This window comes from Pyrus communis, chromosome 15, assembly GCF_041283825.1.
Source record: "Pyrus communis isolate YQ-2024b chromosome 15, ASM4128382v1, whole genome shotgun sequence".
NCBI classification, from domain to species: Eukaryota; Viridiplantae; Streptophyta; class Magnoliopsida; order Rosales; family Rosaceae; genus Pyrus; species Pyrus communis.
The window spans coordinates 24,396,983-24,402,982 of NC_142579.1; the positions used below are offsets into that span (position 1 = coordinate 24,396,983).

The 6,000-nt window shown below is 32.2% G+C and overlaps 1 pseudogene; it reads right to left on the bottom strand.

The window, feature by feature from the left end:
- Positions 1-1,624: 1,624 nt before the first annotated feature.
- Positions 1,625-3,090, bottom strand: LOC148690752 (uncharacterized; annotated as a pseudogene).
- Between the last annotated feature and the right edge of the window lie 2,910 nt (positions 3,091-6,000).

Sequence of the window (6,000 nt, forward strand, 5' to 3'; positions counted from 1 at the left end):
TGATTTAATATCAACCTTAATGGATGTATAAAAGTGTCCCAAAATTATGACTTCATGTACCACCCTAGGACAAAAAAAACTTCATGTATCAAATGTTGAAAACCAATAAATATCAAGGTAGTAAACTGAGATTAGCCCTAAAGAAAAAGAGTTATAATTAGATGAGGGCTATACATGGAAAAGGAATTAAAAGAATTTTAAACACATTAATTGCCTAGTTTGAAGTGATATTGGAATCTAAAGGAAATGTCAAATTATAAGAGTCAAATTACAAGTGATGGCTAATTTGGCAATTTGAAGCCTTATGTCAAACCTTGTACTTCTCCAACCGAATTGTCAAATGTTATTTTATTATTTAAATAAAGCTTTAAATGATTGTTATTATTGAAAACAATGTTGAAACAAAATTTTTTTATTAGTTGAAATGTTAGTGGAATAAGGTATCCACCACTAAAATGAATTAAAAATAAATTTGACATTGATGTCAAATTTGACGCTAAATCACAAAGGCTTCAAATTCAGTCAGCAAATAACAATTCGGTTGGAGAGACTTTTGATGTCAAATATGCACAGTAACATTTCACCTAGGATTTTGACATCTCATTTGGAGATGCTCTAAGTGGCAAAAGATGATTGGGAAAGGCAAATTAGAGTAGGTAAGATGGGAAGGTAACTAACGTTCCTCTAATTTGATTTCCTTAAAAAAGTACAATTTTCTTTATGAGTTTTAAATTTAAATTGTATAATGACTTTATTGTTTATGCAAACAAATATGTAGTTTCTAAAAAAACTGTTATTAGCGCTAAAAGAAGTCACTTTGCCCTCTTTTGACCTTGTAAGATAATTTTTTTTTCCAATTTAAATATTGTTGCGAGTGAATTTATAGCTCTAATGTAAGTTAGAGAATTTATTGTGAAGATGCTACTATATGGTTTCCTTTAATCTTTTAAAATACAATACTACAAGATGAGAAAATATGATTATATGCATATAAAATTTTCAATCCCATTAACTTTCTATGCACATGCCATGAAAACATAAGGAAATTATATGCTTCTCTATTCACATGAGATGACATGTTCAATACACTTATGAATTGATCTCATTCACGTGTATCATATGTTCTTTAATAAATTGTTCTCGTTTGCATGAATTATAAGTTAACAAAAAATGATAGAGGTGGGAATTTCTTGAGAAGGGACCATAGCGTAAGTTCCTTATATTTTCATAGGATATGCACAAATTGGGTGGTAGGGGGAAGTGTATTTGTTTCAACTATTATAATTACGCCTAAATTTACCACGCAATGTTGTTTATTTTATTTTGAGTGAATTCATAGGCTTAATGCAAGCAATAGTGGAGTCAGGAATTATTTGGTGGGTAGGCTAAACTAAAATTATTATTAGGAGATCAAATGGTTAATTTTTTTTTGTTACTTACATAAAGTTACACAATAAAAAGCCTGAAAGTAATAATTTAAAGTAAGAAATTTAACTATAAATAAAGCAAGTTTCAACTAGATTTAACAAAAAAAAAAAAAACATTTGAAGTTGCAACTTACAGTAGAAAGAAACATACATCATCAATCTTGTCATGACAACTTAACAAACAAAAGAAAAAGTACCTATTCAAGTTGTGCCCTTCGATCCTTAATGGAATTGAAATCCTTTGTTATTTCTTCTAAATCAATCTTTTCGGCAAGCTCTTTTTCAATGTACACAACCATTGAATTTGCTAGAAATTCACTCTCCATCTTGTTTTAATAAGATTCATTGCTGAAAAAGCTTGTTCAGTAGTTGCTGTAGAAACGGGAAAAGTCAATACAAGTCGAATTAACCTATCAATCAAATAATACCTTTGGACCTCTTTGTTTCAACTAATCCCCGACATAATTCCGAAGTAGTAGACATTTTTTGAAACACAGGATGATGTGGTACGTCTAATTCATAGATTTTCAACTCACATCTCAACGTATGTAGCTCTTTACCAGTGAAATCCAGAGGATAAAATTTCTCTGCAAGCTTGCAAATATGATCAATGTTGAACGCCTTAAAAGCTTCTCTTGGTTCTAAACCTGAACTGAGAATAAGAAGTTCCATTGTCTCCTCACTGAACCTGCTATTTAGCTCTGCCAGCTGAAAATCTATTGCATTATTGAAGATATCAATGTGATAATGATGCTCAAATGTAATATGATCTGTTTGCTGACAAGAACGACCAGTTCCTACTTTGTATTGAGCATTCATATCAGGCATATTAACGTCATGTTTCTTGCAGAATAAACTTACCTTTTCAATAAAGGTAGCCCAACCATCCAATCGCAACTTCTAAAAGACATCTAGGGACTAGGTTCATAGCATTCAGAATGTCTTGTGACTTATTTTGCAGTTCGCGACAAAGGATATTAGTGATTCCCATGATCTCCTGCAATAGATGCAAGATGAAAGTAAATTCAAAAGATCTGATGGCATTATAAGCACCAGTAGCTTCCCTACACAAAGAGTGTATAGCAGATTTATCATTCTTTATGTTCTCAAGTACTGTACAAGACGCATCGTACATATGTATCAAGTCACACACTGAATCATAATGAGAACCCCAACGAGTAGCTCCAGGTCGATGTATAGTACCGATTTGATTAGCTCCTCTTCCCGTCTCAAGTTCACCAGCACCCACCAACTCTTCAATGTTCACTATGTGTGCAACCTGCAGCTAGGTATGACGCTTTGGAGAAGTAGTAATAACATTTACAATTGAACCTAATGCTGAAAAGAATAACCAAATAACAACTACTTCTTTTGATGTTGCAACTAATGCTAATTGCAGTTAATGAGCAAAACAATGCACATAATAAGCAAATGAACACTCTTTAATAAATAAAGATTGTAGCCCATTCCAATGACCTCGCATATTACTCGCACCATTATAGCCTTGACCTCGTAACTTGTTTATAGGCAACTCATGGAAAGCAAGGACTTTTTTTATCTCCTTGTGAAGTGTTGGTGCAGTAGTGTCTTCAACCCACACAATATCTAAAAACCGTTCTTGTAGAAAACCATCATTATCAACAAATCTTAAAATAATGGCCATTTGCTCTCTATGAGCAGTGTCATGTGCTTCATTAACAAGAATACAAAAAACACCATCCCCAACTTCTTCACGAATTTTTCTTCATACTATGTTGGTGAGAATGTTCAAAACCTCATTTTGGATCATGGGCGAGGAATATTTGGCATTGTTTGGTGCATTTTCTAAAACAACTGCAACCACCTTATCATTAAACTTGGCTGTATGCTTTACCAATTCAATAAAATTCCCATGATTTTTTGAACCCACTAATTCATCATGTCCTTTAAAAGGACATGCTTGGAATGTAAGCCATCAAACACACTCAATTGTAGCCTTGAGTCGCAATCGATTCTTCAAAATTTCTTCTTTTGATTGTCGATTAATAACCTTGTCAACATGCTGAGATGGATTCATCAATTCCTTTACACGTGAAACACAAGTATTATGTAATGAAGATGGACCTCTAATATGAGAAAGAAATATACAATTCTTTCCGCCATTAACTCTTTTCCAATTGTTAAACCCATCAACAGTTAGTGCCGAACGACCTGCTGGACCAGTCCTAAAAAGAAAGCATGGGAAACAATATACTCTATCTGTTGTCGGAGAATATTCTAACCATGGAAATTGTGAAAACCAAGAATACTAAAATCGACGATATTGTGATCCAAACCAAGACCTAGGATACTCAAGAAGTTTCGGTCGGTAAGGCCCAGCTTTGATATAAGCATGTCGAACTTCATCTTGTTGATTAATAGGATACTCATGTATTTGAATCCGTTTCCCCGGGTCTCGTTCCAATTCCAAAGAAGCATCATCAAAAACTTTTTCTTGAGGTTCAATTGTATTAGATGTCTGGTGAGAATCATGAGGCTGCTCAATTGATATTGGTGCATTATCATTAGATGCAGAAGGTATATCACTCTCTAATTTATCACCATCATCTTTTTTTTTAAAGAATGAATCAATAGTTCTTAACCTCTTCATTGAACGTTAACCTAACACGTTGAACAACAAGAATACAAGTTTATATAATAAATTATATTTCTAAGAAATCTATCAGACTATCAGAAAAAATATATTAAACTTGAAATTTAATTTTTGAAGTACGATTGTACAAACTCTTAAAATTAAAGCAATAAACAAATAAAATCATCAAGATATAAGAATAAAGTGGTCAAAAACGTACCGACTAATAAGAAATATCAATAAACTTTCTCACTTGTAGGCTTGGTTTCTGTGAACTGCAGACGAGACAAGACGAATGCTTTCTGAACTGAAAAGTGAAATAGGGTCACTGTTGTACCCCCAAAAGTGAAAAAATAATAATAATAAACTACTCCTAGGAAACCTAAAATAATAAAATAATAAATCTACTTTTTAAAACCGGATCACTACTCCTAGGAAACCTAAACTAATCACTATAGACTACTCCCTATAAACTAATCAAATAAAAAGACTTATTGGGACGTGTGTGTCAGTGCATGTACAATTTGAAATATAATAATACTAAATTTTGATATTGATTAAAGCAAAACATTTATTTAATATTTATTAACTCTTACTTTTTCAAAACTTTTACATGTTGGGTGGGCTATAACAATTAAAAATAATATAATAGTCTAAATTATCAGTATTTTTAACCTTAAACAACTAAAACTCTGCCTATGCTAGAGCCCACCCTAGCCTTGTTACTGCCTCCACCGTTGAATGCAAGTTTTTCTTTTGAGAAAATACTAAGATGTTGGTTTACATTTTTTTTTTGGTTTTGTAGAATATGCACAAAACTTGGACTAGAAGATGAAAAAGAAAAAAAAAATTAGACTCCTATACATTAAAAATTTATTTTTCAACATTAAATTTTGTGTGCATATGCTATGAAAATACAAGGAAATTGTACTCTGTGTTACTCATATGAGCTTCATTATTTCCAATAAACTTACGAATGAGTCTCATTTATGTGTATTAAAATTTCATTGAAGAATTCATTCCCTTTAGCGTGTATAACAAGTTCATGAAGAATGATAGACTTGCAAATTTCTTGTGAGGAGACCATAGTATAATTTCCTTCTGTTTTCGTAGAATATGCACAAAAATTTCAATGTTGATTAATAAACTTTTTATGTCTTGGTTCCTATAAAAAATATAATTTTCTTTATGAATTTTAAATTTAAATTGTACAATAACTTTATTGTTCATGCAATCAAATATATATAGTTTCTAAAAAATTTGAGCCACTTTGTCCTCCATTTAACCTTGTTTATTTTATTAGGGAGTAGTGCATAATCATTTTTTAGTGCAAATTTTGTTGCAAGTAAATTTATAGGCCTAATGTAAGTTAGTTAGAGAATTTATTGTGAAGCTGCTACTTTCTAAGTTCTTTTGGTATACTAGAAGGTGAGAAAATATACTTATATACATATAATTTTAGATAAATCTCAATTTACTACCCTTAAGTTTTGTGGTTTTCAACATTTAGTACATAAGTTTTTTTCGTCCCAGAGTCATACCTAAAGTGTTAATTTTGGGACAGTCTCATACATCTGTTAAGTTTTCCATTAGAACTTTTGTTAATTGATGATGCGGTGCCTACGTGAACAATTATTGGGCGCCACGTGTCAATATGGGCCCACTTCAATATTAAAAATAATAATAATACAAAAACACAAAAAAAATAAAAAAATAAAAAAATAACCCACCCATCTTCTACCTCCCCCCACCCCGTCCCTTCATTCTTTCCTCCACCCACCCTTCTTCCCTTCTCTCCTTTGCAACCCGCACCACCCAACCTCCCTTATCTCCTCTGCAACCCGCACCACACACCTCGCACCAATGGTACCACCCATCTCCTCTGCATTTATCATTATCTATCATCCAATGTCAAAGAAAGAATTCGGAGATTTCGATTAGTATAAAACCAAAAACCCTAAT